The sequence below is a fragment of the Erinaceus europaeus genome, chromosome 16, assembly GCF_950295315.1.
Source record: "Erinaceus europaeus chromosome 16, mEriEur2.1, whole genome shotgun sequence".
Classification (NCBI taxonomy): Eukaryota; Metazoa; Chordata; class Mammalia; order Eulipotyphla; family Erinaceidae; genus Erinaceus; species Erinaceus europaeus.
This window is the reverse complement of record NC_080177.1, coordinates 81139487-81165799: the sequence shown is the minus strand read 5'-3', so window position 1 is coordinate 81165799 and position 26313 is coordinate 81139487.

Here is a 26313-nt window from a genome sequence, read left to right as displayed (position 1 = left end):
CGTTCATGAGAGTTCTGCCCTTCTGATTTCATCATTTCTCAATGGCCTAATTCCTAGAATATCGGACATTGTTTTTAACATATGCATTTGGGGAGGATACAGGATACATTCAGTTCATAGAACAATGTAACTAATACAAGGCCATTTCATTTTCCTATGCCAAATAAATTGAAATGTACTGAACAATACTATTCATAGGAAGCCAGAGGCTGCCGGAGCATCTAATGTGTTAATGAGCTGGCAGACCTTCTCTCCCCTAATAGCACATCTTTGCCCATTCAAAATAAGCCGGACAAGACAGAGCAAATCACATCTGTCAACTGTTAAGGATGTCACAATATTTTGGCTCCAAATGTCTTTTCAAGGGTTATTCTATTCCCTGGGTAGTTGATAAGGGCATAATTATAACATTTTTCCAATTCAGTAACTTTAAATTGTTGTATAACTGGCCACTAAAGAGAAAAGATACATGAGTCAGTCTGTACATTCTGCATGGCTGTACTAGTTGGTCAAATAGGAAGCAGGTTTGAATGCCATGATTGTTTTCACCCCTTTTTTAGAAGGATGCTCATTGATGCAGGAAGTTGTCCCAACCAACTTTGATGTTCTGCCTAAATTGGACATTTCTAAATTCTACCTTTCTGAAAACCATATAAACTGAAATAACTCCCACAATATATAATAAATAATATGTATATAGGAGGCGGAGCTACGAGCAGCAGATCGCTTTCTCTCCTCTCCTCTCCTCTCCCGGATCAACTAGGAATACCAAAGGAGACCACCCGGACCGAAACAAGACAGGACTAGAATGACCACAGGAACCCAGTAAATCACCCGTGAGTACAAACACGCGTGGCTGGTGACAGAGAGGAGAGAGGGGCCTAAGGAGAGATTAAGTGACTGCTAACAGTTCGACAGTTTGTCAGTGGAGACACCACCTCCAGTCTGCTCCACCAACAAGGGGACAGCTGAAGGGAGGAAAGGACTCCCCAGAGACTCACCAAGTACAACTCTGAGTCTCCATTGCTACTACCCTCAGAATCTGGAGCAGCAACAGGGAGGGACACCAGGGCACAGAGATCTAACCGGGAAACTCAGGAGAAGACCTATACCTCGGTGGCATAGCTGAAGGGCTGTGAATGTCTCTTTGCATAACCACTGGATTATCTCTGCCACACCCTGCTTTATCTCTTGGTCAGGAGTCATTGATTAAGCCAAGAAGCCTAATGATAGTTTAAAAGCCCTCAGGCTACCATAGCCTACAGGGGAAAAAAAAAAGGCTTTTACACCACTGAACTCCAACTCAGGGATTGAAAAACCTCTTAACTTATATAAAATGGTTAAAACAACAAGAAAAAATAATGGAGACTCGAACCAGGACAAGTGTCCAGCTAAAAGTCCTCCAGAGGGCGAAGCACAAAACAACGAGTTCAACATCCAAACATTAGCTAAGGAAATAATAACAGGAGTGAGTAAAGAATTTGAAAAAATTGTAATCAGAACTGCAGGAACAACAAATGAGAATATGGAAGAAAATTCTAATAATCTCATGGTTATTAGAGAGCTGAAAGCTGAAATTGCTGAGCTAAGAAGGCAACTAGCTGAACAAGCTAAAACAGTATCAGAGCAGGGCAACAAAATAGATGAACTCCAGAAAGCAGTAGAGGGCAGAGAGAATAGAATCAATGAGGCTGAGGACAGAATTAGCAAGATTGAAGATGAATTAGAGACAACTAAAAAAGAAGTAAGAGATCTCAAAAAGAGATTAAGAGATGCTGAAAACAACAACAGAGTCCTATGGGATGACTTCAAAAGAAACAATATACGCATTATTGGCTTACCAGAGGAAGAAAGAGAAGGGGAGGAAGAAAGCATTCTCCAGGCCATAATAGCTGAAAATTTCTCTAGTCTAGACAACACCAAAGACATAAAGATTCAAGAAGCCCAGAGGGTCCCAAACAGAATTAACCCAGACCTAAAGACACCAAGACATGTCATACTTAGAATGGAAAGGAATAAGGATAAAGAAAGGATCCTCAAGGCTGCAAGAGAAAAACAAAGAGTCACCTACAAAGGAAAACCCATAAGATTAGCAGCAGACTTCTCCATACAAACACTACAGGCCAGAAGAGAATGGCAAGATATCTATCGAGTGCTCAATGAGAAAGGCTTTCAGCCAAGAATACTATATCCTGCTAGATTGTCATTCAGACTAGATGGAAGCATCAAAACCTTCTCAGACAAGCAACAGTTGAAGGAAGCAACCATCACCAAGCCTGCCTTGAAAGAAGTTCTGAAAGGTTTCCTATAAACAACCAGACCACCACAAATAGAACATATATCAAAACACTCTAAAACTCTACAAGAATGGCGTTAAAATATCTTCAATCTTTGATATCAATAAATGTCAATGGCCTGAATTCACCTATTAAAAGACACAGAGTAGGAAGATGTATCAGAAAACACAACCCAACAATATGTTGTCTACAGGAAACTCACCTAACGCAACAAGACAAACACAGACTTAAAGTGAAAGGATGGAAAACTATCATTCAAGCCAATGGCCCACAAAAAATAATATGTATATACTTAGTCTACTTAAGTAAATCTTAATACAGCATTCCAAAAATTTATATGTTATAAATATAATATATAATAAACTGAAATAACTCCCATAATATATAATATATAATATTTAGTCAATTTATTTAAGTAAATCTTAATACAGCATTCCAAAAATTCAACTATTTTAAAATCTTAGTAAAAATCTGTAAAGGAAAAATCATGGAAGACAATGATGGTTTTAATGTTTTCTTTTTAATATTCACACATCCTGGGCCACCCCTTCAGACAGCACAAGGAGGTGTTAAATAAGGAAGTAATGAGAAATGAGGCTTAACCTTCACTCTGTCATCATCATCCTGATGAAAGAACTGAGTGAAGAGTCGGCATCAATGTTGAGAAAAATCTCCTAACAGTAGGCGATTATGCAAAAAATAACAGACTTAGCCTATGTGCCTCCAAAAATCTTTCAATTCAAGATAAAGATGCATTTTGTATATCTAGCCTAAAATGGTCACCTTAAGGAGCTAAACAACTTCAGGATTCACAGAGTTGCATGTCACTGGGTACTGAAACTAAGAGGGCTGTATATACTGCAGATAACCTCTGACTCCATTCTAACGGTGAAAGCATGTGCTTTTGTGGCTTTCTGATCCTCAAATTCCTCGTTAGGAAAGAAGTTATAAAACTTAGGAGTGCAACAGTCAACTTAAAAGTTATGACAAGAGAACAGAGCAACAACAATACGAGGCCTATAAGGAGGCTACAAATAGTGGCATGGTCTTCAGGATTCAACACTGCTAACTCATGCTTCCCCCAATCAGGACCTAACAACAACCTCAGTTCTTATCTCAAATGTATTCTCTTAAGTCCAAAATTTGTAAAAGTTTTCTGGCAGTGATTTCCATCTGTGTCTTTTTTCTAATGAATTCACATGAAAATGATGTCAAAGAAAATAAAAGATATATTTCAAGCTTCTTGCTTGATCTGGGATGGTTTTCCTAACAAAGTTATCATTATGTAATGCATCTCCTTATAACTGACCCAAAAGATAGTCAAATGTAGATTGACTCTTAAAACAGTTCATGGCATTTCTATACTTTCTTCAGGTTTGGGGAGCTACTCTCTGCCCTAATCAAGCTTTTTAGCCCTATTTTCAACACTGACACCAACTTCCCAGACAATATTTTTAGACCACCTGCATGTTAGCTATCAGACTCAGTCAAAAATGACTAAATTCATGGGTCCCTTTCCACATCCCTTTCCACATTCCTAGTTTCTTCCCACCTGAAGACTCCTAATTTCATTTACTGTACTTCTACCTTTGGGCTCATGCTTACTAAACAATTTATCATATCTTACCACCTTTCAGCCACCAAGTTGCAGATGCTACTATGATTCCAACCTGATTTCCCTGGGCAGATGATCTCAGCAATGTGTCCTAGAATCTCACCTCTCCAGGTAAGTCCTTCCCCACTAAGGAAAACTAGAAACAGGCTGGGATATGGGTTGACCTACCAACACCCATGCCCAACAGAGAAGCAACTACAAAAGCCAAACCATCCACCTTATACACCCCATAAAGAATTTTGCCATCATGTTTCAGGACCTGAAACCCCCCCCCCCACCCCCCGTCTTTTACTTTGGTGTAAAACACCAACTCAAGTCCAAGTTCTGCTTAGAGTTTTCCTTTTGGATCTTGTTTTTCAACTCTTATGAGTGAGATCATCCCATATTCATCCTTCTCTTTCTGACTTATCTCACTTAACATGATTCCTTCAAGCTCCATACAAAATGAGGTAAAGAAGGTAAATAAACCAAGAAGCTGGGACTCTGGAGCCTCAGGAGTAAGTCTCTCTCTGTGTCAGGCAGCCCCCCTGCTCTGATGCTGTGGCCTATTTACATAATCATTTTTTTGCCTTAGACCCGCCCAGCCTGCAAGGTATTGGTTAATCACACTGGTTAGAACCTTCGCAACAGCTGCTATGGAAGCTTTCTACCTTCACACTCTTTTCTCCACCCCCTCTCCTAGCCATTTCCTTTTCCTACTTGCCACTTCCAGTTAAAGATATATATATATATATATGCATTGTCTCTGATCAATAAAGGCATTGCATTGAGTTCCTGCTCCACCACGAGTTCCTGGTCTCTTTCCTGCTTCGCTGAGTAAGCAGCAGCCCAGGGTGGCTCCAGTCGAGTTCTCTCCAACCCAGAGAGCACGTGCCCAGGAAGAAACACCTGCAAAGCTAGCCTGGCACCTTTGCATAACCATTATGCCATCTACCCCTGTTCACATTTCTCAGATTTCCACATAATAATTCAATGTCCTTGAGGTCTTCTTCTGCCATCATTCCTAAGACCTGAACCCTCCCCACCTGTCCTTTGTCCTTTACTGTGGTGCAATACACCAGGCCCAGTCCAAATTCTGTTTTGTGTTTATTGGTTGTAATTGGATGTGTTTCATTGAAAGTGTCTTTAGAATTTAGATGGAAAAGAGTTCTGCCAATATTTTCCTATAAGTATGTGATAGTTTCTGGTCTAACATCCAAGGGATGTTGAAGTCCCTACTAATACTGTGTTGCTGTTAATATGTTGCTGTAGCCCTTTCAGTAAATGTTTGATGTATTAATATGGCCTCTCATTGGGTCCATAAATGTTAATAATCAATAAGACTTCTTGACCGACTGATCCTCTGAATATTAAGTAATGGCCATCCCTATCGTTTTAAATTTTATCGTTTTAAGGTCTACCGTGTCAGTTTGAGAATAGATATTTCTGCCTTTTTTTGTAGTCTTTATTTATTTATTTATTTATTTATTTATTCCATTTTGTTTCCCTTGTCGAATTTCTGCCCTTTTTTGTGGTCCACTGGCTTGTACTATAGTTTCCCATCCTTTCACTTTAAGTATATGTTTGTCTTGTTGAGTTAGGTGGGATTCCTGCTGACAACATATGGTTGCTTTGTGTTTTCTGATCCATCTTCCTACTCTACGCTTTATAATAGGTGAATTCAGACCATTGACATTGATTTATATTACAGAATAAAGATATTTTAATGCCATTACTCTAAAGTTTTAGAGTGTTCTGACATATACCATTTTTATGATGATGTGATTGTTTATAAGACACCTTTCAGAACTTCCTTAGGGCAGGCTTGTTGATATTTGATTCCTTCAACTCTTTCTTGTCTGAGAAGATTTTTGTGCCTCCATCTAGTTTGAATGACAGTCTATCAGGATACAGTAGTCTTGGTTAAAAGCCTTTCTCACTGAGCACTCGATAGATATCTTGCCATTCTCTTCTGGCTGTAGTGTTTGTGTGTAGAAATCTGCTGCTAATCTTATGGGTTTTCCTCTGTAGGTGACTCTTTGTTTTTCTCTTGCAGAGTTCAAGATCCTTTCTTTTTCTTCATTCCTTTTAATTCTAAATATGATGTGTCTTGGTGTCTTTAAGCTTGGGTTAATTCTGTTTGGGATCCTCTGAGCTTCTTGAACCTTTATGTCTTTTATGTTATCTTGAGTAGAGAAGTTCTCAGCTATTATGTCTTGTAGAATGCTTTCTTCCCTCTTTCTCTTTCTACTACTAGCAAGCCAACTATGTGTCTATTGCTTCTTTTAAAGTCATCCCATTTGTCTTTGTTGTTGTTTCAATATCTCTTAATCTCTTTTTGAGATCTCTTATTTCCTTATTAGTTTTCTCTAATTCATCCTCAGTCTTGCTAATTCTGTTTTCTGCCTCACTTATTCTATTCTCTCTCCCCTCTATTGTTTTTTGTAGCTCACCTATTTTGTTACCCTATTCCAACTGTATTAGCTTGTTCAGATAGTTGTGATCTTAGCTCAGCCATTTCAGCTTTCAACTCTCTACCTCAAGATAGTTAGTGTTTTCTTTTGGAGTCTCATTTGCTGTTTCCCCATTTCTGATTATCTTACTTTCAAACTCTTTCCTCACTCCTGTGACTAATAACTGAACAGTGTTTGGATCTTGTCCCCAAAACTCTTTTGGGTGTGTTATCTTGGCTTTTGTCCTGGTTCATTTCTGCAATATTACTTCCTGGTTTAACCGTTGTATGTGGTGTATTCTGAGGTCCCTCTCTCAGTACCATTGAATCCAGTAAACACACTTGCCTAGACTGACTTGTTTCTGATCAAGGAGAGACACAACTGCTGCTACTCTGTGCTGGTTATTGACGGCCAGCAGGTGCTGCTATTGTGATCTCTAAGTTTCTCTTGTCTGTATGATCCACAGAGGGTGGGATTGGGTGGGCGGGTGGTTGCTTTGGACTGTCATGTGGTCACAAATGTTCTGTTTTATGCTGTCCCCTTGCCTTAAATTCAGAAGGCTAAGTACCCCCTGAGTCAACAACTGAAAGATTTTAAGCCCCTTTCTCTTTTCTTAAAGCCCTAGGAACAACCTTCATTGCTTGCAGCTCTCTCTTAAAGTGAAATTGCCAAAATGGTGCAGCTCAGTGTTGTGCCACCCTGAGCTCTGATTTGACTTCTATTCGACAACTGGTGCCCCTTTCTGTCCCAAGCGCACATGAGAGAACACCCATCTGAGTCCTCAGGTCTTTCAGCTGTAGATTAAGACTTAAGCTGGGTCTCTCGTTGTAATTATTTGTTGTTTTGGATGAGAAACAATTCAATCCCATTTATTCCATGGCTGTGCTTCCTGGAAGTCCTCTTTAAGCATAAGGAAATTATTTTAAACTTTCCTATGCTTTTCCTCTAAATAGCATCACATCTTATAAGAAATCTTATCAACAAATTTAAACTACTGCACTCTCTAAATATAGACTGTTGTTGTTGAGTTTTGAAATTTATTGTAACTTAATATTACCTTAATACTCATCTGATTCTGCTCTATAATCCCAAGCATCTAACTTTTCCTCAGAGGGACAACTGATACTGTTCATTATAGAACATTTTTTTCTCTGCTTTGTCAGTGTGGCAAGTTGTTACTTATCCTTAAAAGGTTTACTTAAATGATACAATTTATATAAATCTTCAAGGTTAAATACTGATTCATCATCTGTATTTCCAAAGATTATACTTATTTCAGAGGACACTTTTACTCTAACTTTAAAAATTTTAATACTTGACATTGGTAAGTAAGCAGTAGTGGAATAAACCTTATAATCTACCATCATTTCACATTTTCTAACAATCATACAAAATAACAGCATAGGGAGTCAGGCAGTAGAGCAGCAGGTTAAGCATATGTGGCGTGTAGCACAAGGACCAACTTAAGGATCCCAGTTCAAGCCCCCGGCTACCCACCCACAGCGAGCAGTGAAGCAGGTCTGCAGGTGTCTGTCTTTCTCTCCCACTCTCTGCCTTCTCCTCTTCTCTCCATTTCTCTCTGTCCTATCCAACAATGATGACATCAATAACAACAACAATAATAACTACAACAACAATAAAAAACAACAAGGGCAACAAAAGGGAAAATAAATAAATATTTAAAAATTTAAAAAATAATAGCATAATAAAATATAACCCCCTAATATTAATTTCCCATTGGTGTTTACTACATTGCCCAATTGAGTGGGTCAAAGCAATAACATTTCTTATCTCAGAGTATCTGAATGTCAGACTAGTTAGGCTCACATCAAGTTTAAGTCAATTTAGGCAGTTTCACAGTAAATGCATTTCTTCAAGACAAAAAAAAACTCTTGCATCTATTAATAATTAAGGTCTTGTTTCTCTAATCTCCATATTCCCTTTCTAGAACATCCAATTAGAGCATTACCACCCAAGATGTACTCTCTGACGAATTCAACTGATTAAAGACCTTGATTATATCTGCAACATAGCAAGCACATGGGTGTGATAGACTGATATAACCATAAAAAGAATGGTGGAACAGTCTTATCAACAGAGAGAATCACTTACTCATTGTTTAGAATTTATGTTTGATGATTATATTATAAATTATATTATATAAATTATATATAATATATTATATTATAAATTACATTATATTATATATTATATTATATATAAATTATATTATATAAATTATATTCCTCCATGAGGATCATTTCTGGAACCATCCGTTCCACCCCGGTTCCATGGCTGCCAATTCTCAACAACATCGCCCCGCCAGATATTCGTTGGGATGCGGCACCATCTAAGTTCATTTCCCACATCTATGCTCGACCAGACCTGCCAATATACGGGGATATCTTCGCCCACCCTGTCCAACGCTTGACGTCTCGTCACCCAATCTGGTCCCCTACGCCTACACTGAACTTTTCTGTTCCAGACCCTTGGAAACAGAGTTGGCAGTCAGCTGAGGTAAAGAACAAACACCTCATCACAGACCCCTGTGAGCGTCAACCCGGCTCTGACCTAGCACGTTATGATCGGGCCCTCCTCAATCGCTATCGAACAGGCCATGGCCGGTGCGCCGCTATGTTCCATCGCTGGGGAGCCAGAGACGACCCGAACTGCCCCTGCGGCTCCAGACAGACTATGACCCACATAGTCAACGACTGCCACCTCTCCAGATTCAAAGGAGGTCTCGAAACTTTACATCAGGCTCAACCTGATGCTGTTGACTGGCTACGGAAGAAGGACAGATGCTAGAAGAATTATAAATGGGAATGGTATGCAGCTTGTCTCACTATTATTTTTAAATCCTGCAAATATATTTCCATTCTTCATTCCCTACAGTCTGGGTAGCTTGCCATGGTGATTTCTTTCTTGATACCTTACATGGGTGAGTTTCCTGTAGCATACAGCTCCCAAGACTGAGCCAAGAAGTCTTAGGAAATATGAATAGACTAATTACAACCAAAGAAATTAAACAGCCATCAAAAGCCTTCCCAACAACAAAAGTCAAGGCCCAGATGGTTTTACAAATAAATCCTACAAAACTTTCAATGAAGAGCGAACATCTCTCTTTTTCAAGTTCTTCCAAAATATTGAAGACATAAGGACATTCCCTTCCACCTTCTATGAAGTCAGCATCACCCTGATACCCAAAGCAAACAGAGACACACACTTAAAGGAAACTACAGACTGATAACCTCTGATGAACACAGATGCTAAGATATTCTAGAACTCAGCTACAGCAGTACATTAGAAAATGTTGTACACTATGACCAAAGGTATTTTATCCCAGGGATGCAAAGCTGGTTGGTTCAATAGACATAAATCAATGAATGTGATCACCACATCAACAAATTATCTAAACAGATGCAGAGAAAGCCCTTGACAAGATCCAACATCCCATCATGATCAAGCATTAAACAGAATGGAGATTAGATGGACTAGTCCTCAAATTAGTCAAGTTATATACAGCAAACTCATGCAGCCAACAATAGGTTCGTTCAGTAGAGAAAACTGAAAGCTTCCCTTCTATGGTCAGGTACAAGAGATTTCTACTGCTTCTTTCCTTTTTTTTTTTTTTCCCTCAAGTAAATTAAACTTTTTTTAGGAAGCATGTTAGGGGGAGTTGGGCAATAGCACAGTAGGTTAAGCACATGTGTCACGAAGCGCAAGGACTGGATAAGGAACGATGTTGGTGGAGAGAGAGAGACTCACTTTCAATTTAGATGGTCACATGGTAGTCCCAGGAAAAAGACACAATCCCCAAAGGTTCACCCCTTTAAAGCCAAAGACCCCCACCTACACCTGCAACCACTGTCTCCACTATTATTCAATATAGCCTGTTCTACCCAAAGCTAGGTGAAGATTTAGTGCAATCTCTATCAAATTTCAAAAGTACAAAAACTTGTTGAATATAAACTGGCAAAAATATTCTAGTTTCTAAGTTGATTTAGAACGCATAGTGTAGCAACAAAAAGATACAAATTAGCAAGACCTGCTACCATGTTTAAACCTCAAACATTCCACTAAATGCAAAATTTTAAGTGAAGAAAATGACAAATTTTATGATTTTATCTTTATGAAATTTCTAGTAAAGGAAATAGAAATGAAACCCTATTAAAAGTTATATAAGGTTAGAGATGGGCAAAGACTTAACTTCAAAGTGGCTAGAGTAATGTGGGAGTTTGATGATATGTCCTGAATCTATAATATAGGCCATAAAAATAGTCACCTTGGATAATGTGATGCTTTGCTATGTGTGACCGATGGTCAAGCCTGCCCACCCCCCTCCCCAGCCCACTGAAGAAAACTTAATGCTATAGTCACTCTTTCCTGATCTCCCTCTCTCCCTCTTTTACTTTAAAAGCCAGAAAAAAACAAGACCAGAAAATTTAAAACTGTAATGTAATGACAGTTTCACAATTTTCTGAAGTTGATAAAAACATTAATTAGAACAATTATCACACATGAATTCTATAATATGTAAATCAAGGTGTATCACAATCACTGTGTCAAAATACATCGATCATCAATATCGATGCAATAGATACTTAAAAAACAAATTTCTTTATGTTAGTTTGTGAAGAAGCATATTTAAAAATAAAACACCTTTATTACAAGGACAAGTTCTGTGAAACAGTGTCAAACATAGTAATTTAGAGTTAACAATTTATTTCCCTTGAATAATCAAAAAATTACAAAACAAGAACAGAATTACTTGATGAATCTTAAAGCTTAAAATGGAAAATAAAATTTCAAGTTATTTCTTTTCAGTTCCAATCATTTTAAAAACAATAACAAGGCTCATATTTCAAAATAAGACTATTTCTATCTATCTATCTATCTATCTGTCTATCTATCTATGCACATTCTCTTCATCTCTGATGGCTTGACAATTAGCTGGATATGAAATTTACATATAACTTTTTGTAACCACAAATTCTAAATATGTACAAAATAGTCAAACATCCAATAAAATGTAAAGGTTAATTAAAGTCAATAATTCCATAAAATGTTAGTGATTCTTCAAATAAAAAATACATGCATATGTAAAAGTTAGAGTATATTGTCATCTGCAGTTCCTAAACTGAAACACTGGGTGGACCCTAGGGAAAGTGGAGTTTAAAGACAGGTACATAACTAATGTACATAACCACACAAAAATGCTCCACCAAGCCCCACGCATGCCACAATGGTGGAAGCTATGGTTTCCTCCATAACTCCACCCCTACACACAAACCACCACCTCTATCTAGAGACAGAAAAAAATTGTTTTACCAACTTTCTAAGGTGTAGAGTAAAACAAAATTCATCCAGGGACCAGTACCTAATAAAAAAAAAAAAATCAATGATGGAAGTTGATGCCTGATTTATGTAAGGCCAACATTATGCATCAGAAGTGAAATGAAGCACTCAACAAGACATGAATATTGAGAGCAAAAGAACTTGCTTTTCCTAAACACTAACATTTTACTTTTAAAATATGCTAAATATCAGTCAGAACCTATATGTAATTATGGTGTCAATCCACGAGAGCATCTTTGAGAATTATCTGATGTAACTGCTTTCACTTGAGGTGTTCAGAATTTTGGCTACTTTTCAAAATTAATAATCTGACACCCCTGTTATAGTGAGTGTAAAAAGTTAGTTGCTCATTATAAAATCCAGAAAGAAAAAAAAAAGATAGTAATTAAACCAGAACAAATCCTATGGAAACTGTGAGTCAAAGATCATCATTTGAGGGAAACTCCAAGCAGGATTTGACTGAGTTTGGAGTAGGGCACCAAATTAAAAATTTCTGGGTTGAAGGTGAGAGTGGATGTTCGGGAGAGGGGGAGAGGGAAGATGAGATGGGACACAGTCTTTGGGTGGTGGGAATGGTGTGTATGTACACTCCTATTAACTTGTAGTCATATAAATCACTAATTAATATAAGAGAGGGAAATTGATTTAATGTCTCAAAATTTTTGATGCACAGACCAAGGCTGAGCCTTTGAAATGTTGACTTTCTTGAAAGCTTAGAACAGGGAGAACAGAAACAACTGGTGCTATTACCCAATAAGACACAGCTATATAAAAATAATGTCAAAGGACATAAATTATGGTGATGTTGTGTATGATACAGCAAATCCTAACAAAGGAATTTTTAAAGTTAACCCAATTGTTAAATAATTTGATTATAGCAATAACTATCTATTGCCTTCTTAAACCCTAACACAGCAGGCACCTTCTGCTTCCTCTATAGAACCCATATTTACCCCAGTCCTGGAACCTCTAGGGTGGGACTCACTTTCCTGCATGCTTCTCTCAATTCATACCAAATGATATTGCATCTGCTGATCCCAACCTAATCAATGCACTGAGTACCACCTCAGCATGCTTCACTTCAGACTGTGTCCAGAGATGTCAGGCTTGAAATGTCAACCCTTCAGCCTCATTACTCAGGTGAGACCTTTCCTTTCATAGGATTCTCTAATTCCATTTCAGGTGGTTCACTTCCTAACAAATTACCAAAACCTAGATAGAGACCAGGTCTCATGAAATAGGGCTCAAAGGCCTGGATCGGACTCCTGTTCTCCACCAGCAGCAGGGGCACTTCACAAGCGGTGAAACAGGTCTGCAGGTGTTCATCTTTCTCTCTACCTCTCTATGCCCCCTTTCTCTTTTAATTCCTCTTCTCCTGTGGGACAAAATAGAAGAAGAGAAAAAAAAACAAAAAGAAAAAAATAACCACCAGGAGTGGTGGATTTTTAATGTTAACACCAAGTCCCTAAATAACCCTGGAGGAAAAATAAAATAAACTAATATAAAGAAAAGATAATATAGGTCAATATAGCAAGAACAGTGCAGTGAACTTTCTTTTCAGTGGCACATAAACATTCTCTGAGATTGATTATATTTTGACACACAAGGTTATAATATGACCTAAGAGAGTTGAGATAATCAGCAGTATAGAAATGACAACACTAAGCAACCAATAGCACAGCTATATACAAGATACTGGGTACTGTACAGCAAACCCTAACAAAAAGACTTTTCAAAGTTAACCCAATTACCAAACAATGTGATGATAACATTAACTATCGATTGTCTTTTTGAACCCTAAGACAGCAGGAACCTCACATCTCCACTATAGAGCCCCTACTTCCCCCAGTCCTGGAACCCTTGGATAGGGCCCACTTTCCCGTATGCCTCTCCCAATCCATATCAAATAATATTGCATCTGCCGATCACAACCTAACCAACACAACAATTGCCACCTCAACATGCTTCACTTCAGATTGTGTCCAGAGACTTCACGTGTGGAATGACAACCCTTCAACTTCATTACTCGGGTGAGACCTTTCCTTTCATACTCTAATTTCATCTCAGGTGGTTCACTTTCTAACAAAGTCCCAAAACCTAGATATACACCAGTTTCTGTGAGAGACAGCATATGTTCATACGTATCCGTAAACTACTGCAAAATATATGCCTGAAAGCAGAAGTGCACTAGAGTTTGCAGTGAGTATCCCCCTAACACTTCCTCTCCACTATTCCAAGCTTTGGGTCCATGATTGCTCAACAATTTGTTTGGCTTTGTATGTTAACTCTCTTTTCAGTCACCAGGTTCCAGATGTCATCAGGATGCCGGCCAGGCTTCCCTGGACTGCAGACCCCACCAATGTGTCCTGGAGCTCCCCTTCCCCAGAGACCCACCCTACTAGGGAAAGAGAGAGGCAGACTGGGCGTATGGACCGACCAGTCAACGCCCATGTTCAGCTGGGAAGCAGTTACGGAAGCCAGACCTTCTACCTTCTGCAACCCACAATGACCCTGGGTCCATGCTCCCAGAGGGATATAGAATGGAAAAGCTATCAGGAGAGGGGGTGGGAAATGGAGATTGGGTGGTGGGAATTGTATGGAATTGTACCACTCCTACCCTATGGTTTTGTTAATTAATCCTTTCTTAAATAAATAAATAAATAAATAAATAAATAAATAAATAAAAATATTAAAAAAAGAAATGACAACACTAAAACAAAAACTGGAAGATATGAGGATAAAAGCACAAACTGGAAGGTGGCTAAGCAGTCTTCTAGGATAAAATTTACAGTGTGCATACCTTATTTTAAAAATAAAACTCGGGGCCAGGTGTGGTGCACATGATTGAATGCACATGTGATAGGGTTCAAGAACCTGGGTTCAAGTTCTCAGTCCCCACCTGCAGGGGAAAACTTTGCAAGTGGTGAAGCAGAGCTGCTGGTGTCTCTCTGCCTTTCCCCTTCTCTAGTTCCACTTCCAATCCTAGCTATCTCTATCCAATAAATAAAGATAATCAAAAACTGAAAGTATTAAAAATAAAACTCAGGAGTCAATAATTGAAGTGTCTGGATTGAGAAACTAGTAAATGAAAATCAAATTAAATCTAAGAAGAAATAAGCACAGAAATTGATTTAGTTAGAAAAATGGAACATTAGTTCAGAGCCTATTAGCAATAAAAGCACAAGAGAATATTAAATAAAACCTAGTGCCAATAATTCAACAGCTTACTTCAAACAGGAAAATAACCCAAAATGTGAAAACTGTCCAAGAAAGCAGATCCAAGATATACTCCCTAGGAACAACTTTAACACTGGTGAAAACATGCATCCAGAAGCCCTTATATCTAGTGGTACATTTAGACTCTAAATCAAAAGCATTTCTGTATGTTAAAATGACTTAAAGACTCTTGGGGAAAAGGTTATATCTTTTATATTAATGTAATTTCAAATAGCAATTATTTCTTAAAGCTCCAAATTTCAGTGAACACTATTTCTCAGTGAGTGGAAAAGCAGCAGTCATTCAAAGCAGAAGATAGTTATGACACTTAAAAGCTGCAGCATATTTTGAGAGAAGTAGCGGTTTCCTATTAACTTTGTAGGAGGCTTTATTCGTGTCCGTTAGCACTGTCTTTTCAGTAGCAAAACAGATTTTTACAGGGCAGCGGGTTAAGCATACATGGCATGAAACTTGAAGACCAGAGTGAGGATCCTGGTCCTGAGTCCCCCAGCTCCCTACCTGCTTGGGAGTCACTTCACAAGCGGTGAAGCAGGTCTGCAGGTGTCTATCTTTCTCTCCCCCTCTCTGTCTTCCCCTCCTCTCTCCATTTCTCTATGTCCTATCTGGCAACAACAACAGCAATAACAATAATAATAACTACAATGGGGAATTGGACGGTAGTGCAGCGGTTTAAGCGCATGTGGCGCAAAGCGCAAGGATCCTGGTTCGAGCCCCCGGCTCCCCAACTGTAGGAGAGTCGCTTCACAGGCAGTGAAACAGGTCTGCAGGTGTCTCTCTTTCTCTACCCCTCCTCTCTCCATTTCTCCCTGTCCTAATAATGACGATATCAATAAATACAACAACAATAAAAAAACAAGGGCAACAAAAGGTAAAATAAATAAAGAAGGAAATATTTAAAAATAATTTAAAAATAACTACAACAATGATAAAAACAATAAGGACAACAAAAAGGAAAATAAATACAAACGGACTTTTACTTTCTCAGATGCCCCTGTTGGCTAATGCCATATAAATTCATCTATTCAGTCCATTATAATGACTGATGCATTGATAGGATCCTGTATCCATAAGACAATTCTGAAGGATTTCTGAGTGGGTGTCCTATACTCCTACTTTCTAAACTTCACAAGGCAGTGAAGATCAGGCAAAAACTAATGTCAGCAACCTGGAATCTGTAGGCTTGTGGCCCAGAGTTTGAACTACTCTGGTATCTCTCTCTCTCTCTCTCTGTTCCTCTCTTCCTCTCCCTTCCCCCTCTCCTTCCCTTTCTCATATATTTCATTCTCCTTCCCTTTCTCATATATTTCATTCCATTTTTATTGGATAGAACAGAGAGTAATTAAGAGCAAAGAGGTGAAAGAGAGAGAGAGAGAGAGAGAGAGAGACCTACGTCACCATTTGTGAACCATCACTGCTGCAGGTGGGGAGCAAGGGTTTGAACCCCAGTCCTTGAGCGGGCCCTTTTACTTAGTCCTATGTGTGCTTAACCAAGTGCACCACCATCCAGCCCCCTCAATGTGGTTTTAGAAATAAGACTAAATGGAAGATAGGATCAGAGTGTGACTACTATAGACTATATATTAAGAGTCAACAACAACAACAAAAAAACAGACGCTGGGAGTCGGGCTATAGCTCAGTGGGTTAAGTGCACATGGCGTGAAACTCAGACAAGGATCCCAGTTCAAGCCCCCAACTCCCCACCTGCTCAGGGAGTCACTCCACAGGCAGTGAAACAGGTCTGCAGGTGTCTCTCTTTCTTTCCCCATCTCTGTCTTCCCCTCCTTTCTACATTTCTTTCTCTCCTATCTGGCAACAACAACATTAACAATTGTAATATTAATCACAACAATGATAAAAACAAAGGCAACAAAAAAGGAAAATAAATATAGTATTTAAAAAAATCAGAAGCTATTTCTATGTGTCTGTGGGTAAACAAAAGAATTATGTAATTAATCTACAAGTTGAATGGAAATAGGGGACGATGCTTCTGGAAGATACAGAATAACTTTAATAGTAGTCCAATATTTCTCCATGAAATCTCTACATTATGTCCAGAAAATTGGGAGACTACCTGGAAATTGGATTAGCGATATGCTCCAAATCAGCTAAATATATATATTTACTAGGTAAACACTTTACAACCAAAGGACTATTTGACACTAAGTATAAACTATAAAGGCTAATCAATATTGATGTTTTATGTTGCATAATATGTGAGAGGCAATGGGACGACCTACCCAATGGAATATAGATCAGTGTGTGTGAACCCTGAGTCTGAGTTCCTGGCTGCTCACAGCAGTGCCTTTCACAGGCCTCTTTCTATCTCCCATCCTTCTTTGTCTCCTCACCTTCCTCTTCTTTCTTAAAGAAAAAGGATTCATCAAGAGCAGTAGAACCATGCTGCTGGGCATCAAGCCACCCCCCACCCCACCCCCCACTGCTCTGCTCCATCCTCCATTGCTGACACTATGGTCTATTTACATAATCATTGTTCTGTCTGAAAGATTCCCCACCCATCCCATTGATCTATCTTCTTTCTACCTCAAAACCTGCCCTGCCTGCAGGATAACATTAATCCCACCAGTTAAAACCATTGCAACAGTTGCTAAGGAAGCTTCCATCTTCCCAGCATGCCTTTTGCCTTTCTCCACCCCCTTTCCTAGCCATTTCCATTCTGACTGGCCACTTCCAGTTTTATTCTATAAAGCTACTTCTGTTTCTGGTTTCTCTCTCTTCTTCTCATTTCCTCTTTCCATATCCCAACCTGGAGGAGGGCAGGCATGCAGACAGGGAGACTGACGCAGGCCATTGCAGTTTGGCGCCATGTGGTTGAACCCACTGTGCTCACACCCGACTCCGGGGCTCCCGCATGAATAAAGATTTGCATTGCTACCTCTGAGAGCGTAGTTCCTGGATCAACTCTCTCCCGTCTGCGACACTAGCCCGGCACCATGCAGATGTGAATGCCTTTGCTCTTATGTTTGAAAGAATTGTAAAGACCAAATCCTTTTAATAACTAAAATTTAAAATGTGGAGTTATTAATTTTGAAGTGTTTTATTTACTTATTTTACAGGGGCAGAGAGAAATCTAAAGGAAAGGATTTGATAAAGAAGCAGAGAGTAAAAGAGCCTGCAAACCTGCAGCACTGCTTCACCACTTACAAAGCTTTCCTCCTGCCCATGGGAACAAGGGCTTAAACCGGGGTCCTTTCACATTGTCACAGAAGTGCTTGCCTGGGTATGCCACCACTTTTAACAAAACCAATTTTATCTACTGGAATGCCAAATTAAATTATATTTCATTATAAAGCTTTGTTTTTATATATTTTAATAGATTTATATTCATTATTATTTGGAGATTTGATAAAAAACTAAATTATTTAAAAGAGAAATTCAGTTTCCTAAATTTACACATGACACTTAAATTATTTAAGGAACTCAAACATATGTACTATTTATTATTATTATTTCTATTATTTTTCTTACTAGAAAACTGCTCAATTCTGAATTAATGTGGTGTGGTAGATTGAACCTGGAACTTTGGAGACTCAGGCATGCAAAACGTTTTGCATAGCCATTGAACCATTTCCCCTCGCCCAATAAAAGATTAATAGGACCAAATATTATTCAGTCACCTTTAGCTGTGATTACCGGAAGGATACATTTTGGAAGGATGATAATAAAACCATTATCTAAGCATAAAACTTAAGGATTAGCTTCATGCTGAGAATTTTAGAATATTAAGTTCCTAAACCAAATTTAGTTTTCTCTTAGTAATTTTTACATGCAAAAATCACTTTTCAAGACACAAACACAGACATAAACACAGCTACACAACAATTCACTAAAGACATGGCAGCATAGGCCACTAGTCATGAAAGGACACTCATGGTCACATCGCTCAAGTTTGACTAGGGAAACTGAAGTCACAGTTACAAGCAGTACTTAGACCTCAGGAATTTGGTGTCAGTATTATAATGAAATGACTACATGAAAAGAATTTTGATTGAGCCACCTCATTAATCCGAATAACAACTCTATTCTATAAGGTACAGAATGAGAATTTGAAGCTTTTTATATATGATTTTATAAACTGAACTTCCTGGATAAGTATTTCCTCAACTCCACACATAGTACTTATTCTTGACATTTTTTTTTTAAAAAAAAGGTGATCTGTTCTTTAGAAGCAGCTGTTGTAATAAGGGAATTTCTCCTAAGCAGAGGCACCACTTCAATGAATTATTTAATGTATACTGATTATATAGAACTACTTCATAAAAAAATGGTCAATAGGGTTGGCAAGGTAGCTCAACTGGACATTGTGTCTGATTTGCTTATAATCTAGGTTCAAGCCTGGCTGTTATCACACTGGAGGAAGCCTCAGTGCTGTAGTAACTCCCCTCTCTTCCTCTGTCTCTATCTAATAATAATAATAATAATAATAATAATAATAATAATAATGTGTCAATTCTGAGTAGTGAGTGAATCCCTGGTAGAAAACAAACAAATAAAAGGGGAAAAATGCTGAGATGACAGAAGCTTATCACCTAAAGGGAAACAGAACTGTCCACTGTGTCTGTAGACTGATCTCAAGGGACTGCTACTGTCATTTTCTAGACCCATAAAGATCAGAGCTAAAGACACTATTGGATTTATGGGACACATATTTTTTAAAGCACCAGATGCAAAGATGAAAATGTGTATGACCTTTGTAAGTGTGATGAACTAAAGAAACTACTATTAGAAAATATCTCATTTCTATTCTATAGATTTTTTTGTTATTATTTTTATTACTAGAGCACTCACTGCTCAGCTCTAGCTTATGGCGGTGCCGGGGATCGGGAGTCTCGGGACAGTATCCTGTAGATCTAAAAGCAATCATGTTTTAGGAACTAAAACAGTTATTTTAAGAATAATTTTACTTATTTATTACGGGACACAGAGAGAAATTGAGGGCAGGAGATAGAGAGGGAGAGATACAGAGAGACACCTGCAGCCCTGCTTCACCACTTATGAAGCTTCCCCCCTGCAGGTGGGACCGGGGACTTGAACCTGAGTCCTTGTGCACTGTAGTGTGTGCACTTAACTAGGTGCTCCACTGCCTGTTCCCCAAACTAAAACAATCATTTTCTCCACAACAAGGAATTAGATAACATAGCCTATCCGAGTGACCTATTTTCTGCACAAAAGTAGTAGTATACAGAACAAGCAAAAGCCTCACCAAGGCTTACAAAGACTAACTAACGGGGCCCGGTGGGGTGCACCTGGTCGAGCACACATGTCAGTGTGCAAAAACCCAGGTTCAATTCTCTGGTCCCACTTGCAGGGGTCGGGGGGAGCTTCACAAGCAGTGAAGCAGGGCTGCAGGTGTCTCTCTGTTTCTCTTCCTCTCTATCTCCCCCTTCCCTCTCAATGTCTGGCTGTCTCTATCCAATAAATTAAAGATAATAAAAAAGACTAATTATGTATGTGAGGGTGGTATAAAATATCAATACACTTGAAAGGAGGGATCATCATGAAAAGGAGGGCAACTATGTCGCAAAGGATGGTGTTAAACTTACTGGTGAACTTAATGTGATATATACATATAGGCTGATTATTACTCATGCAACCTGACTCACATAAATACTAGAATGCAGTGTTGTTTCCATATAAGTTATTTTAAGAGGGGAAAAATGTAGGCAGAGCTGCATGCTGTAGCAGTACTTGGCTGTCTCTCCATCTTGCCTCCCTTTCTACTGTCTCTAAAATACAGAAGATAAAATTAAAAGGAACTGAAGTGGTAGGTACAGTGGCAATAGGTATGTGAAAGGCTCTGGGTTTTTTCACCATCAACACATAAGAAAAATAGAGGAAAAGATATAGAAAAATAAAATGCTTACAGACTATTTCAGGTACAAGAAAACTAGTAGTCTGTAGGTCTGGCAACCCTAAAATTTCCTGAACAGAGGAACTAAAGCACATTAATATCTACTGACATACTGTCTTCTTTACTTACACAGTAGTTTACTAAAAATATTTGTTTTGTCAAACGTCACATTTTTATATATTTCAATTTATTTGCAGCAAAAAAAATAAATAGATAAACCATAGTATCTCATAGAAAATAAAATAATTGCAATTGATAAAATTTGCACAGGAAGGAATATTCTGCCTTACTCCATCACTCCCAGGACAACTTCTGTGTTACCCATCCTTGGAGCCTCTTGTTCGAAACAGAACACTGAGAAGCTCCAGCAAGAGACTAGATTCTGAGAACACCAAGCATCTTCATCAGAGATGCTACTGCCAGATTGCCCACCAGACCGCCACAGACAGCTACCAACATATCTTCGTGGTACCTTTAAATAATCATTTACTTGCTATATTTATTGTTTTTTTATTCCACAGATATCCATCCTGTTGAATATTTATACTTCTCCTTCAAGCTCTTGAGTAACAGAATCTAACAGCAAAGTTGACAAAGTTTGCCTCTTTACTTTCACTCTTTCAGAAGATGAAGTCTAACAAAAACAAAGCAAAAACTGGACGTAACAACAGTCCTCTTTAGAAACATTATTTAAGAAAACAAAGTTTCTTAACTTTTGCTATTTCTGTTAACAGGAAGTAATTATGTCTGGTCTGAGAAGCATTGCTTTCCTGCCTTTGAAAGCCCTTCCTAAGCACCATTTCCTGTGTTCCTCACTACATACTCAAATGTATTCTGTCAGAACTGACTGTCTATAGTCACTGCCACAAGCTGGTGGTGGCAGACACAGAAACACACAGTGCTAACCAAAGGAATGGAACCAGTATGTGGTGAATTTGACATCTTTAAAAGGTCCTTATGCAGACGCACAAGGGGATGGTGTAGGCATTCTCTAGACACACATTAGCCTTCCACCATCACAGCTCCTAAATGACCAGCAGTGTTATTTTCCAAAACGTACTTTATATAAAGGACACATTTTCTCAGACACAGCAATTAAGTGAGACTGCATCTGCACAGAAGCCTAATGCACTAATTGGCATATTCATTTGGATCTACAAATTGTATCCACACCTGGTTCTCAGTGTGTGAAACAAACCTTTGCCTCCTCTTCATTTTAATGGGAGATTCCTAAAATGATTTATTTTCCTTGGAACATTCGAGATAACCAAGTCCCTGATTTTCACTAAGTACATTAGAGGTGGCTGATTTTTAATTTTTCTTTGAATGATCTTCAATGCCATTCAAATTTTGCTGCCTTCTAGACCTCGGAAGAAGAATGCAGAAAAGTAACAGGGGGGAGGAGATAGTGTTTTACATCAAAAAAGGACTTCCAAAACTGTCAAAAAGCTTTCTGAGAAAATGGATATAAATTAACTGCCTGAATGAGTCTGACCCCATCCATCACCCTCCAATCAATGATAGATCATTTAGACATGATGTTTGCTTTTTCTGTGTTCCTGTATTTGACACTTAAAAGAGAGAGAAAAACACAGAAACCCTTGAAAAACTAACCTTTTACTACAGAAATTGCTTCTGAAATATATGTGAATGACAGAAAGTACAAAAGACTATTTTGTGAAAAAAAATGTTCAGCATTTCATAAGAAAACTAAGAGGACTATCACTTACCTCAGATAAATTTGAAATTATTGGTGTCTTTTTCCCCCACACAAAGAATTAAAAAATACCACTTTAAAGAAGACTGGTTAAGCATTGTTATCAGAAGTTAATGATTAGTTGATTGTATCAGTGATAGGATAAATTAAATCACAGTATGATGACATAAACACAATGGTATTGACACAAATATTTTTCCAGACACAACGATAACTTCACCAATATACGTAGAACCCCTAGAACTTAGTCTTTGATGTTTTAACCCTGCACTTGAGTTTCTCTATTGATGCTTCACCATTATGATATTCTCAGTGGTTGAGTTTTTTCTTTTTTCTTTTATGCTATTTTCCTGCATACACCTGCATATGGTCGTAAGACACAAGAATCGTATAATATTGGACTTGTTGTTGAAGATCTAATAAATTCCAGGAGGAATACAGTATCAAATTATCACTAACATATTCAATGCTTAATTATCATTATCATTATTTTCTTTTTATCTTTGTTTGAATCCCCCGATAGCAAAAGTGGGCACAAAGTCTGTGATGAAAGACATTCATCCGGGAGATGAAATTAACAAGAGTGAAAGAGCAGGGAGAGTGGAGACAGGGAAGCAAGGAAATTAAGTGGACCGAATGAACGTTATCACGTTGAGTGTCAATTCCCCAGGAACCTTTTGAGAAACTCTGTAGAAAATATCCCCACAGTGGAAAGAAGACTGGACCTTTATCAACCAAAATACTGACCCCTGTGGGTAAGGAATCCTCAAGGAGATTTTATGGTTCCAGAAAACACCAAGGTTGAACAATTCTCCAGCACTTTAAGGAAAACCTTGTGGCAGGAAAGCAGGAGACAGTGAAAAAGACATGAGGAACACTAATAGTGTGTACTGGAATTGGGCACCCAGTAGCAGCTGGAATAAGAGAGATATTTTTGATATATGTCCTGTGTTTGAGAGTGGTCCCTACCTGATTCCATATTCAGCATTCAGAAGATCCATCGGATCAGTCTTCTGGAGAAGGGAGGACAGCATCCATTTCCTCAATCTATGGACAAGAATCAAATCAATCTAAGTATAAGAAACATCTGTTAACATTATAATGGTACATGATCGCCAGTCACTGTTGGCTCACTCCAACTCTAATGATAATCTTACATTTACTTCCTATAATTTTTTGAGAAATGAGGCATACTTATTTCATGAAATGATTTACTTATTTATATTGTCTCCAGGAGTATCCCTGGGGCTCGGTGGCTGCACTATGAATCCACCGCTCCTGTGGCCATTTTTTTTTCAATGTTTTGAATAGGACAGAGGGAAATAGGAAAGGTAAATAGAGAAAAAGAAAAAAATAGCCATCTTCAGACCTGTTTCACCACTTGTGAAGCAACCCCACTAAGGTGGCGAGCTGGAGGCTCGAGCTGGGATCATGACACCGGTCTTTACACTTCGTACTGTGTGTGCTTATCCCAGTGCACCACCCCCCAGGCCCTCTCATGCACTTATTTATCCAATCAATTCTAAATTGACTGTACAAGTTGGGGTGGGGGATACAGTTAATTAAAAAGTCTCAGGTAATCTGTAGGGCTCAAATATGCTTTTATTTTTTCATTGTCTTCTTGTTTTTTTTTTTATTATTGGGTGGTTGATGGTTTACAGTAAGTTGTTGACGCACTGGTAAAACTTCTCATCTCACCATGAAAGGTGTCTGTGAAACACTCTCACACCCAACTTAAGTCCTTTTTCACCACCATGCACCAGGATGGTATGCATAAACACAAGTTCAAGCCCCGGACCAGCTGAACACTGAAGGAGAACCCAGTGCTGTGGCATCTCACTTTATCTTTCTGTCTGAGAAAAAACTTAAAGTCTTTCCAGAGCAACACATCCCTGGAGATGACAAATAGCAGCAACAGCATTAGTGGTAGTAATCATAATCACCTAAGACCTGAATTAGATAAAAGTTTTATTTACTTTTTGGTTTTGATCAGAATCTCCAATTGGAAATTAATCTTGCAACAATAGTGGCATAGGCCTGTCATGACCCATCCCTATCAAAACTACATACTGGCCTTGTCTATGCCAAATCATCAAACGGGAAGTTGATGTAGGATGTTTGGAGTCTAACAGAACTGAATTATTTCCCAATTACAGTCCTTCACTTACCTTGACTTGCTATGTATAGGACTTGGATAATGGTTTACTACATAGAACTACTGTGGCATTGAAGGGAGCCATTTTGCTGGCTAAACAAATGCTTTGCTCTTTACACTCTTAAACTTTTATTTTGTTTCAGGTGAATGCATTAGCCTGTAACAAACTATTTTGCAATATAATGGGTGCTTAATAAATATTTGTTGAAACAAACTAATTGTTTCCCCACATGTTCAACTTTACAGACTAAAGTCTAATAGATGGCAGCAGTATTGGACAATGGCATTGGAGCCGATGTGTCTATAGCCCTTGACATATCTAGACTATAATCACTCAGTTCCATTTTGGAACTTGGACAATCATGAGGCTGGAGTTCACTTTGAAATCAGCCAGCTTTCCACACAGCTGCTGAGCCATCCTGTGCAACATTGCAGATACAAATCATGTCCTTTTAGAAAAACAGTCTCTACCAAATGACGTATGAGAATACATAGTCCCAAATAGCTACCCGAAAAGGTTTCACATTTACAAAGCACTTTGATCATGTCCCAGTGTCCAAGGAAACTTTCAGCAGTTGGTAAAATGATTATGGTAGTTTCATACCTTAGAATCTAATGATGTTTCTCAAGTAGCGGCCCCAAAGTAGTTTCTCAGAACAACTCACTTTAACTGAAATTTTGAACATCCTATGATATCTCAGCTAACATATCTTCATAAGGGGAAAAATATGTTTGCTATAATCAAACATCAATCAAATGAGTGTTATGATTTACAATTATGAACTCAAAGAATGTGTGGTAAGATGTCACACTGTCACAGTACACGCTGTCAACCTTTGCAGAAGGGTATCAAAAGCTAAGGTCTCTATCTGATTTTTTTTCTTTTTTTTTTTCCCACATGTCACATCAGGATTTACTGTTCATGGAGATACTTCTGAAAAGTGTCTCAAAATGAAGGTGCCCATGAAACAAGTAGATGAAAAGAGTTCTATAAACAAAAGCTTTTTAAGAACATGAATTTCTGTATCTACTACTTGGCAAATCACAATACACAGTAAAGGCTGGAGAAATCACTGGCTCTAACTTAACAAATGTGTGTGTGTGTGTGTGTGTGTGTGTGTGTGTTTTCTTGTCACTTAACCTCATCAATAACCATTAACAAAATTTTCTTCACACTTTGAGAAATGCTTCTCTGGAAGGTAATCTATAAAAGAAGAGATTTCCCCCAACAGTTTAAGTGATTGTCCCCTGCTCATTAACATGAGAAATAAATAAGTGGTGTGTTGGGCTCAGGAGTGTGTCTATTACATGCTCCCGGATTTGCAAACAGCTAGCCTAATGAATAATCCATCACAATCTCTTCCCTGATTCTAACTTCTCTAGCTACAAAAATGCTACTGATGCTTTCTTGCTGAATAGAGAACTTCAAGAATTCTCTAGCTTGAGTTTTCCAATGAAAGAGTTTTGTCTCTTTTCAAATGTAGAATTCCTCATTGATTATTAGCTCCTACTTACTATATCCACTTAGATTTTAAGATTATTTTAATAAATAATATTCATACTCCTCCTAAGTCAGACACTATGCACTCTGACCATAAAGACGATCATGGATTCTGACCAAGGAGCATTCATA